Here is a 12,842-nt window from a genome sequence, read left to right on the forward strand (position 1 = left end):
AGTCAAATAAAGAACTTCACAGATAAGGAAAAGCTAAAGGAGTTCATCATCACCAAACCAGTATTATATGAAATGCTGAAAGGTATCCTTTAAGAAGAGGAGGAAGAAGAAAAAGGTAAAGATACAAATTATGAACAACAAATACACATCTATCAACAAATGAATCTAAAAATCAAGTGAATAAATAATCTGATGAACAGAATGAACTGGTGATTATAATAGAATCAGAGGCATAGAAAGGGTGTGGATTGACTATTCTTGGGGGAGAAAGGAGTGTGGGGTGTGTGGGAAGAGAGTGGACAAAAATCGTACACCTATGGATGAGGACAGTGGGGGTGGGGTAAGGGCAGAGGGTGGGGTGGGAACCGGGTGGAAGGGAGCTATGGGGGGAATAAAGAGGAATAACTGTAATAATCTGAACAATAAAGATTTAATATTTTTTAAAAAGAACTTTTTCTTTGCATATCGTTGCATGGCTAGTTTCTTTGAAGCTTTTAAATTTTACCTCAACTATTTCCTTCCCACAAGAGTTTTCTAAAAAGACAAGGTATAATAATCAGTGTCAACATGAAATTTGAAAAAATCTCTAGAGCTAGAGTATGAAATGTTGCATTTGAACGTACTCAGAATTTATATCTGGTAGACTTTTTTCAAATTTTGCAGTAGGAAAAAAAATGTATGGCCCTAGGGCCTAACCGGTTTGGCTCAGTGGATAGAGCATCGGCCTGCGGACTGAAGGGTTCTAGGTTTGATTCTGGTCAAGGGCATGTACCTCGGTTGCAGGCTGTTCCCCAGCCCGGGCCCTGGTTCGGGTTCGTGCAGGAGGCAACAAGTCTATGTGTTTCTCTTACATGGATATTTGTTTCTGTATTTCCCTCTCTCTTCCACTGTCTCTAAAAATCAATGGAGAAATATCTTCAGGTGAGGATTAAAAAAATGTAAGAAACCAATAAACTATATTGACTGTTTCAGGTGGAAAAACAGTTATCAGATTTCTCTAAATCTGTTTACCTGGAATGAAAATGGACAAAAAAGTCTTTTAAAAATATTTATATCTTGCCTTTCACTCCTTGTCTCTTCCCACTGGAAATTGCTGCTTGGCACTATTTTTTCCTGGTGCTATGGTAAAACAACTTTCTATTAATGCTGAAATTTCTTTACTTTTTAGTGGTCCAATGTAAACCGCCAGTACTCAAACATGGAAAACCAGTAACAGAAATGAAAACAAATTTTTCCTACCATGATGAGGTTGCATTTAGATGCCGGAAGGGTTTCTACCTTAATGGCAGCAACCCAGTGTTCTGCGGTGGGAACAGTACTTGGGAGCCTGCGATACCAAGGTGTATTAGAGGTACATATTATACCATTTTCCTTCTTGTTTTTTAAGGTTTTCTTTCTTTGACATTAAATATCAATGATAAAGAATAACGGAAAAGAAGCAATTTTAGTAATTAATTATCTTTTCATATTCACGATGGATGTATGACTTAAAGTTCATACAGAATTTTGCTGTTGTGATTTTCTATGTGTTCATAGAGTTCTTAGCACATTCTGCACATCACATAGGTCTGTAAGTTCCTCTTGTTCAGTACTGTTATGTTATGGTTAGCAACCACTTTTTCCAGAATAAATGGAATGAATCATGGGAATTTTTACCTAAATCAGAATGAAAGTCATAATTCACACAAATGAAAAGAAAGGGATAATTTCCAAGTGATTGATCCTACACTGTTATGTTTTTCAATGTCAAAGCCTCTTATTTTGAGTCATTCATATTTAGTAACATCTTCCTTATATTTTACAAAAATCCTTTAAATTCATGTTGTTTACACTAATTTCTAACTTTTAGTAATAAAAGGGGGAAGAACATACGTATAGCCATTTTAGTGGTTATTCTTACTGATTCTAAAATTACTTGCCATAGTCCATAGATATACGTAGGCATGTACACTTGGGCAAGTTACTTAAACTTCAAAAGTATTTACTTACATGTAAAATGATTTAATGTCTTCCCAACTGGGTGATAATACAGCTTAAATTGGTTCCACTTAAACTACTTAGCACTATGCAAAGTTTGGAAAGTACGCATATTTTTAATTTTGAGGAATAGCTAATCTTTTTTAACAAATCAAAAATCAAATTAAATCCATAATTTTATTAACAAGACTGATGAATGGAATAAAATTTACTTTTCCAGGTTCCAAGTCTACTCGTCCAACCAAGCCACCAGTTACAAGCTATCTAGGTTCAGTAACATTTTTATTTTAATTTTTTCCCTCCCATCACCATTTATTTCCTCTCTGCCCTCTTCCACCTCCACCTCCACCCGCTCCCCTTCCCCACTCCATCACCACAGTCTTGCCCATGTCCATGAGTTTTCTCTCTTTCTCTTTTTTTTTGTTTTTGTTCAATCCCTCCACCTTCTCCCCTTTGTACTTCCCCCGGCTCCCAACCCCTAACCAGAGCTGTCCACCTGCTCTCTATCTATGAGTTTGTTCATTAACTCTTTATCCTCCTTATATTGTTAAGAACTTTGTGGGCTGATGGGTGAAAAGTCATGTCTTGTTTTAATTTGCATTTATTTAATAATTAATGAGACTAAACCATTTTTATCCACATTCATTTACTCATATCCTTCGCTCAGTTTTCTGTTGGGTTTCTCAAATATTATTTTTGTTAATTGTGAGAACCCATTATTAATTAAAGACCTTTTAATATATAGTAAACATTTTTTTCCAGATTGTTATGGCCTAATTTTACTAGTTCATTTTCTTTTTCAATGTTATTGGATATAGATTTATTTTATAACTTTGTTATGAGGAATATACAAATGTATTTTTGTAATTTTCAAATATTACAAAAGGATACCGAGTAAAAAATTAGTTCATCTCTTTCTCTAGTCCATTGTCTGAGTTAATCATGGTTCATAATTGCAGTCTCTTTTTAAACATTTCATATAAGGACATGATGTGTCCTTATATGACTGGTTATACATATTTTGCCTTTTTTTTCCATTTTTCTTAACCAGAAATAGACTCATGTTGTTCATATTTTTCTAAAACTCTCACATTTTACACTTACTATCTTAGATTGGGGTTGTATTTAGATTTATTCCCATCCTTTTTAGTGACAACTTTAATATATGCCACATTTTATTTAGCTATTCTTTTAGAATGGACAGTTATATGTGCAGAAGAGTTGAATGTATTGAACTATTCCCTAATGGCTCTGAGTAGTGTGTCTTCCTTATTAAAAGCTTTAATTAAGTCTTCAAGTTATATAAACACCTCAACCATGGGTTCTGATTTCATTGTTTTGCATTTAAGTCATTGATATATCTGAAATTCATTATGGAATATGGGATCAGATTGGTTTCTTCTCCACTTCACCCACCCCCATTCAGTGGCTAAGTTGCACCGTCTATGGAATGGATTGTCTTCTCTCCAACTGTTTTATCACACACTAAACTCATAGGTGTTCTAAATTCATAGGTGCTCTAGTCTCCCACAGAAGTTGCACCATCTTATATTCCCACCAGCAATGCACAAAGATCCTAATTTCTTTACCTCTTTGCCAACACATGTTCTTTTCTTCAACTTTCGTGAAGTATCATCATCTGAAGAGATTGCGGAATTAGGTATTAGTTTCTTTCTTCTTCTTCTTTTAAATCCTCACCCGAGGATATTTTTTCATTGATTTTTTTGGAGAGTGGAAGAGAGAGGCAAAGATAGAGAGAAATATCAATGTGAAACAATCCATTGGTTGCCTGCTGCGGGAGCCCTGACCAGGGCCTGGGCCGGGGAGGAGCCTGCAACCGAGGTACGGGCCCTTGACAAGAATCAAACCCAGGACCCTTCAGTCCACTGGCCGACGTTCTATCCACTGAGCCAAACCTGCTAGGGCATTAGTTTAATTCTTAATAATTCTTTATTATGAGACCTTAGAGTTCTACATGAATATATTATGTTCCAATTATTTGTAGACAGAGAAAAAACAAGATGTCACCAATTATTAGGAATAATTGACATTTATAGTTACTTTAGTATTGCAGATACCATAACAAATGTGATAGTATGTATAGACACATGCAAGTAATTTTCTCTAATCTTGAGAATTTTAGTTGTCCTATTAACCTTTACTAGATAACCTGGTGTGGTAACGATAGTACAAAACAATGACAAGTAAGGTTCCTATTAAGAGTTTCACAAGGCACATCCTATAGCCGGAATCTATTTGAAGTGTTTTTGGAGCAAAGCGATTTGGATATACTAGCAGTCATGTTAATACTAGAACGATTCCTTTTTTCTGTAGTTTTTAGATGATCAGATCAAAAGTAAACAAACAAACAAAAAACTGCTATCTGGGGCCCATACTTGCTCAATATCTTTAAAACTACTTTTCTTTTTTCTCAGCACCAGGAACCATTGCTCTATTTAGTCTTACTATATGTAAGTATCTCACCATTGAAATCAAAATATTACATTCTTTTCTATTACATAGAGTACATTCTTTTCTGATGATTTTTCAGTTTTTCTAGGTTTTATAGCTTGAAATTAAACCAGTGAAGAAAAAATGGACCTTTCGTATGATATACACCTGTTGTTGGTGATTGTATATTCATTTATACAGTTTTCTATATGTCCACTTAGTAACAAACCTGAAATAATACTTTTTTTCCAAGATGATTAGTCATATGACTTTTCATCTCAACTATGGGTAATTTTCTAAACTAAACAGGACACTTCTCTGACTTACTGTGGACCAGTTAAGTGATTTCAGGGAATTGCACTTAGATAGTGAAAAATCCAGATGGAATATAAATGTATATGTGCTTAAAAAATAACACTTTTGAGCACTGAAATGTAACTGACAGTAATTTCTTCTTCTAGAGCTTGAATCTTGGAAATTATTTTTTTCAGAGTTACATGTCATTTATTTTCTGGTTCCTTACAGTTGTTGGCATTGCAGTAACTTTCATCTCCGTGTACAAGTTTCTTCACAGAGCGAAGTAAGGGTAAATTAAACATTTATTCTCATGTATTGGTCCTTCTCACTCTTGACATACTTTTGTGTTGCTTTTGTTTGTATTGCTTACCATCTATTTTCAAAATGTGCTACATTAGTGCGCCATCTGAAATAAAGTTCTTTATTAAAATCAGTTTCAGCTGCCTTTCGCATCATTGCAACAGGAATAATCTGTGCATAATAATTTAGTTGTTATGACTGTAAGAAAGGTTTTTTTTGTGAGGTTTGAGGTTTAAGTTCTGCAGGAAATCATGGACCATGATCGGGCCTTCCCAATTCTAGGTATACCCTATTTCCTAAAGTGAGCTAGTGGCCAGGATTAAATTTCAAATAGTTCATTGTGGAGACTTTAAAGTATGTCCACTGGAATTTTTAGGATGAAAGCTTCCATTTGTCTGCAGAAGAGGAATTTTGTAAGAAGCTATGTAGATGTCGTACTCCAATGGCCAATTTGATTTCATTTAGAATTTTTATTTATACAATTTAAACTGGGAAATTAGAAGCAACACGATTTGATTTCCCTCTTATGTTCTCTTAATTTTTCTAGGCTGTAGTAAACTGATGGATTAAAGTTAAAGGGACAGAGAAGGGTAATATTTACAAGGTACCTCATTAACTTTATTTGCCATTTTTTATAAAAATGGAGTAGCACTTGACCAGGTGACACTATTGGTAGAGTGTAGGCCCATATGTAGATTTGATTCTCAGTTAAGGCAAGTGCCTGTGTTGCTGGTTCGATCCCCAGTCTGGGCACATATGGAAGGCAACCAACAGATATCTCTCTCTCTCTCTCTCTCTCTCTCTCTCTCTCTCTCTCTCTCTCTCTCTTTCTCTCTTGCCCCCTCCCTCCCCTCTCGCTCTCCCTCTTTTTCACAATCAATAAAAACATATCCTTAGGTGATGATTAAAAAAACAAGAAAAGGCTAGGCTTACAATAGGGAAAAAAAGTGTACAAATACATATCTTCTAAGGAGAATAGGGATTTTAAACTTTGATCAAACTTAAATTTTAATTAAATAATTAACAATTTAATGAAAAACTTAAAGTAAATCCTGGAGCATAAACCAAGATTATGCTTTGAAATTTCTGATTTTTAGTAATTCTTCGTAGCTTTGAAACACCTTTGAAAGCAAATATACTTTTAAACATTTTGGTATTTATGGTTTTATGATGTTTACTTAAAATTTAAAAACCAAGATGAAAGCCAACAATTTTTATTTGGGATCAAAGAATTGCCATTCACACAGTACAAGTTCAGGCAGAAACCCATAAAGTATCCCAATTATTGGGTGAAAATGAAGGGGTTTTATGAGAATATTAGAAGAAAGAATTCCTATTGGCCCTGGAAGGCGGAGGTACTCTTTACCTATGCAGGGTTGGTTACTGAGTCTATCTGCAAATAGAGAGTCCATAGTGGTCAGTCCTTGTGGTCAGGATCTGCAACCCTGCTGGCTTCACACACATTTGTTTATAAGACACTGTTGCTTTGGCTTAGACAAAAGTTGTTTTGCCCAGTTCAAACATTCCAAAGGTTCAAGGAGCAAGACATGCAAGGACATTTCTCTAGAACAGCTGCTCTGGCTCCACCTTATGTCAGCTTTTACAATGATTTCTTTTTATATTAATCATCTGGGTTGGGCTATGTAAAAAAGTAAGTTTTTCACTCATAAAGAGTTCAAACATTTTTTTTCTATTATTGGCTATCTTTTTTTTTCCTTTTTTTTTAAAATATATTTTTTATTAATTTTTTACAGAGAGGAAGGGAGAGAGATAGAGAGACAGAAACATCGATGAGAGAGAGACATCGATCAGCTGCCTCCTGCACATCTCCCACTGGGAATGTGCCCGCACCCAGGCACACGCCCTTCACCGGAATCGAACCTGGGACCTTTCAGTCCGCAGGCCGACGCTCTATCCACTGAGCCAAACCGGTCTCGGCTATTGGCTATCTTTTCAAAATACCCAGAATGCTTTCATTTGCATCTTAAATCTTAAATTTATGGAAAACTTCATATGCATGTTTATATTTCAATTACTAGTATATTTTAAATATTTTATTGATTTTTTTACAGCAACATAGGGAGAGGGATAGAGAGTTAGAAACATCGATGAGAGAGAAACATCGATCAGCTGCCTCCTGCACACCCGCCACTGGGGATGTGCCCACAACCAAGGTACATGCCCTTGACCGGAATCAAACCTGGGACCGTTCAGTCCGCAGGCCGACGCTCTATCCACTGAGCCAAACTGGTTAGGGCAATCACTAGTATATTTTAAATTACAGATACACAACAGTGTGCATAGGAAATACTATCAGCTGGATATTTTTACAAGTCCAAAGATTTGTGTAGTGTAGACAAAAGTGGATTCTATGGAATGTAACCTCATAGAGTCATCTGGTCATAATTTTCTCACTGGGCAGGTCACGGTGAGTAGTCATACCCACACACACAACTTTTTTTTTTGTAAAACTTTTATCTTTGTCTTAAGGAATCTCTGCCCATGTTTTAGGGCATCAAGGTTAACACATCTTTGAATTAACCACCTTCAAGAGAGTAACTATCCTGTATTCCATCTCTACCTTGCTTTTTCTCACTTTCATGTAATCTTTCTTACATTCCCTCCTTAATTTCAAATTTTAAAAGTGACTTGCAAAATTATCATTCTCTGAAGTATGTGAGATCCTGTGTCCAGTCCATTGTCACCAGTTTGGCTGAAAGCAACAGAAACATGTTCTACTGGTTTGGGCCTTCCTTGTGTCAAATTAGGAAAAAGTTCTCAAGAAAGCAAACGGAAATTACTTTCTGCTCCTTACTATCCTCCATTGTTTAAAATATCACTGTACCAAAATACTTAAAGGCTCCTTAAGAAATATAATAAAATTCTTTCTAGCTATTGGGTCTTTTTAAAAAAATTATCTACTTTTTTTTTTTCCTATTGGGTCTTGTAAGCTGGACATCCCATTCAAGATGGTGACATAGGAGGATCCTAAACTAACCTCTTCTCCAACACATCAAATCTACAGCTACACAGAACAATTCCTTCTGAAAGCCATCCAAAAGCTAGCTGACCAACTTCTACACACTAGGTGGAGAAAAACCCACTCAAAATGGGTAGGAGAACCTGAAACACAATCTCTCCATACATCTCACCCATGGCACGGTGACCCACAATCAGGCGGGAACCCACATCTCGGAACTTCTCCCTGAGGAGTGAAGTGTTTGAACTTCACATCTGGTACCCCATCATTTAAGTCCAACACCTGAGAGATGGGCCCCCCCAAACATCTGGCTTTGAAAGCAATGGGGCTTATGTCCATGAGACTCACAGGGCTATAGCGAACTGAGATATAAAAGGGTCCCCCCACGGCACAGTGCAGAGGTAGCCTACTGAAACACACATGTCTTTCTGTGAAAGAGATCTGCTTACTTATCTTAAAAGCTAAAACCTGACTTCCAGTCAAGATTGTAGAATAGGTAAACTCTGTGCTCATCTCCTGCTATGAAAATTACAATTAAATTATAGCACAACCATTCTTGAGAACCATCTGAAAACTAGCTGAGGAGAAATCCTATAGAGGATTTCACCACCCTCAAGAGAGTACATATATATCCCTGACCATTGTGGCTCAGTTGGTTGGGTGTCATCCCGTGTACCGGAAGGTTGCTGGTTCCATTCCCGGTCAGGGCATAGCTGGGTTGTGGCCTCAAACCCAGGTAAAGCGTGTGCAGGGGCATCCTATGGATGTTTTGCACTCACATTGATGTTTCTCTCCCTCTCCCTTCCTCTCTATTTAAAATTTTTTTTTTAATCTTTAAAAAACAAAATAGGGTGCTCTCCCTCCAGGGAGCTCACCCTTGCCCCCTCCCCCCCACACACACACATTACCATTAGTTTCCTCTCTCCCAAACTCCAAGGGCCCTTCCTTTACCTCCATAACTTGTTTGCTTCTCGGAATTACTTTTCTACCTTTATAATTTACCGAATAAATGTTCTCTTACAAAACAAAAACAAAAAAACACCCACAAAATAGTACATAAATGATTGAAAGAAGAAGTCATGTCAAGACTAGTGGAAGGGCCGAAACCGGTTTGGCTCGGTGGATAGAGCGTCGGCTTGCGGACTGAAGGGTCCCTGGTTCGATTCCGGTCAAGGGCATGTACCTGGGTTGCGTGCACATCCCCAGTAGGAGATGTGCAGGAGGCAGCTGATCGATGTTTCTCTCTCATCGATGTTTCTAACTCTCTATCTCTCTCCCTTCCTCTCTGTAAAAAATCAATAAAATATATTTTAAAAAAAAAAAGACTAGTGGAAGGGGCAGAGACACTGAACTGGCAGGTCCCACACCCACAGGGGGGCAACTGACAATTGAGAGGGATATTTTAGCCCCAGAGGTCTGCCCTAAGGATTGAGGAGTCTCAGCTCCACACCAGGTGCTTCGGTTTGGGGCACCAGTACCAGGAAGAGGAGTCCCCATAACATCTGCTGTGAAAAATGGGCGGGGGGATTATAACGTCCCATTTAGACAGAGGGCTGCGGGAGACCTAGGCATCATAAACAGATGCGCTTGCTCAAAAACTCAGTGGCTCAGGATCTGTGGGAACATCAGGTCAAAAGTGCCAGGCACAAATGGGGAGGGACTAAATTGACGCTTCTGGAGGCGGACAGGGAGGCAGGGTTCAGGGAAACACTCTCTGGGGACAGAAGTGCTGGCAGATGCCATTGTTTTTTTTTTGTTGAATTCGCCTCCCAAACAGCCAGCCAGTTCTGGGCAGGCACCAAATCTGAGCTCTCCAGTAACCTGGGTAACACTGTTCACCACCCCCCAGTGATCCCCTAAAGCCCTGTACCACCCAACTCACACACTAGCCCAAGCCTGGTTCCATTCCCCAATAGCTGCTCCACACAAGGGGTGTACCTCAGCTTGTGGTGTGGACTTTCCTAAAAATCTCTCAAATTTCCACAAACTCCAAACAGGCAGCGGTAGGCCTCAGTGTGCCCGTCCCTATTGCCAAGCTGCCCCAGGCCCAAGCAGAAATGGAGACTGATTTCAACTTGCACTGCAACTCCCTGAGGCAGTCCCAAGTGTGGCAGAAGGGGTGGCTAGGCATGGTTTGGGATATAGTTGCAATTAAGTAGCCACACGTTGAGCAAAAAGTAGCTGGCCTCAGCGTACACAGTGGTGCCCCACAAAGAGTCACAACTTGGCACAAGTGGCAGCAGGGCTCAGTTCATAGCATACCCTCTCCCAAGCACCTCCCATCCCAGCACAAGTGGCAACCAACTGCAGGTCATTGTGTAGCTACCAGGTGGTCCAAGCCCAGCACAAGCAATGGTGGTCTTGGCCTGCACTAGAACACCTCCCAAGAGGCTACAGAGCCCACACTCTTGGTGGCCAGCTCTAAGCCACACCAGAGCACCATCCAATGACATATCCAAATAGCCTACTCGGTTTGCACTAAAGTAACTTCTGCTCTGTGAGGTCAGCCTCCACAGATCAGCTTGTCCACGACAGTCATGGCCAGCCTTCACAGCCAGTCAACCTGGGGATTAACCCCACCCACAAATATGCCAAGAAGATTCAAAGTTCAACTACAGCAAATAAGCATACATAACCCACACAAGGGACACTCCTGGAGCACCTGGCTTAGGTTATAAAGGAGACTATGCCATTCATGTCCACAGGACACCTTTTACATAAGGCCATTTTGCCAAGATCAGAAGATGTAGTAGATACATGGAAACAAACACAGGGAATCAGCCAAAATGAGGAGACAAAGAAACATGCCCCAAATGAAAGAACAAGACAAAATTTCAGACAAGTAACTAAAGGACATGGAGACAAGCAATCTAGGAGGAACAGAGCTTAAAACACTGGTTTTAACAATGCTCAAGGAACTTAGGAGACTAATAGATAAACTCAGTGAGAACATCAACAAAGAGAAAACATTACAAATAACATACAAAACCCACTTAAAATGAAAATACAATAACTGAAATAAAGAATACATCACAGAGAATAAACAGCAGATAAGATGAAGCAGAAAACTGAATCAGCAATTCAGAATCTGGAAGACAATGTAACAGAAAACACTCAATTGGAACTGCCAAAAAAAAAATTTTTTTTTTTAAAGGAGGAGAGCTTGAGAGACCTCTAGGACATCAAACTTACCAACATTCACATCATAGGATGACCAGAAGAAGAAGAGAACAAATAATTGAAAACCTACTTGAGGAAATAATGACTATTGCTCAGTTGGTGGGAGCCTCATCCCATACACCAAAAGTTGTGGCTTTGATTCCTGATCAGTGCACATACCTAACTGTGGGTTTGATCCCCAGTTAGGGAATGTACGGGAGGCAACCAATTGATGTTTCTCTCTCACACTGATGTTTCTCTCTCTCTCTCCCTCCCTCTCTAAAAATCAGTAATCATATCCTTGAGTGAGGATTAAAAACGAATAAATAAAATATAACGTAAGAAATAATGACTGAAAACTTTCCTATCCTGTCCATTGAAATAGACATACAAATCCAAGAAGTGCAGAAAGTTCCCAATAAGATGAATCTAAAGAAACCCACACCAAGACACATCGTAATTAAAATTATAAAGGTTAAAGACAAGTAATGTTAAAAGCAGCAAGAGAAAAAATGTTATGTAAAAGGGAGCTGTCATAGGACCATCAGTTAATTCTTCAACAAATTTTGTAAGCCAGAAGAGATTGGCATGAAATACTCAAAGTGAAAGGCAAGGGCCTTCAAACAAGATTACTCTACCCAGCAATGCTAACATTTAGAATAAAAAAAGAGAGAGTTTCTCTGAGATTAAAAAAAGCTAAAGGACTTTATTACCACTAAACCAGCAACACGAGAAATGTTCAAAGGCAAAAAGGGGCATGATTCAATAATTCCTTTTACAAGTTGAGGAAACATCCCCAGAAGTCCCAACAGACTTCCCTTGATTCAGGCACCTTGTCAGTACCCTTCTCCTCCCTCTCAGTGTCACCCTGGCGGTGGATCTGCTTTGTTTACTGATAACAAAAAGATAAGAGAAAAGAAGAATTTTAAAAAATATATTTTTATTGATTTCAGAGAGGAAGGGAGAGGGAAAGAATAGAAACATCAATGATGAGAGAGAATCATTGACTGGCTGCCTATTGGGGGATCGAGCTCACAACCTGGGCATGTGCCCTTGACTGAATTCTAACCCGGGACCGAAGGCCAACACATTATCCACTAAGCCAAACCAGCTAAGGCAAGAAAAATGTTTTTATTACCTCCAAGCTGAGTGCCTGCAGGGCCAACACAGCCATCCCTGGAAGATGGCACCAGCACCCTGTCCCCAGCCTCATGCATCCTCAGCGGAACCCAGGACTGCATGCCAATGGCATTATTCCTCCCAGCCCCTGGGATGAGGAGCAGAGGGAGGAAGGAAGACTGTCCCAGTTCAGAGGGAGGGTTGGCGAGTCTCCCCAAAGCTTCCTTCTCCCCTGGAATCACAGGGGTCCCTGAGTCTGGCCACAGGAGATCTGGCAGCCCAGGCAATAGGGCAGGGTGGCCTCCCAGCTCCACAGAAGGAAGCCCGCCCAGGTGACTGTGGGGTTACTGGTGTCCTCTTCCATGCGGCACACCAGCACCCGGAACAGCCCTGATCCCAGGCACCACTGTGCTGGCAGCGTGACCCAGGAGAACACGTACAGGCCATGGGCTCCTTGGGAGGCGGGAGCGGGGTCCTATCTGGTTTGGAACCCACGTGACCTGGCGCGATGCCCTGCTCTTGGGAAGTTCTCAATACACAGGTAGAGAGCTAACGGACT

At 39.6% G+C, this 12,842-nt stretch overlaps 1 pseudogene; it reads left to right on the forward strand.

The window, feature by feature from the left end:
* The window catches only part of LOC102762459, a 25,911-nt pseudogene that overhangs the window by 8,534 nt on the left and 4,535 nt on the right, over positions 1–12,842 (forward strand).

This window comes from Myotis davidii, unplaced genomic scaffold, assembly GCF_000327345.1.
Source record: "Myotis davidii unplaced genomic scaffold, ASM32734v1 scaffold861, whole genome shotgun sequence".
NCBI classification, from domain to species: Eukaryota; Metazoa; Chordata; class Mammalia; order Chiroptera; family Vespertilionidae; genus Myotis; species Myotis davidii.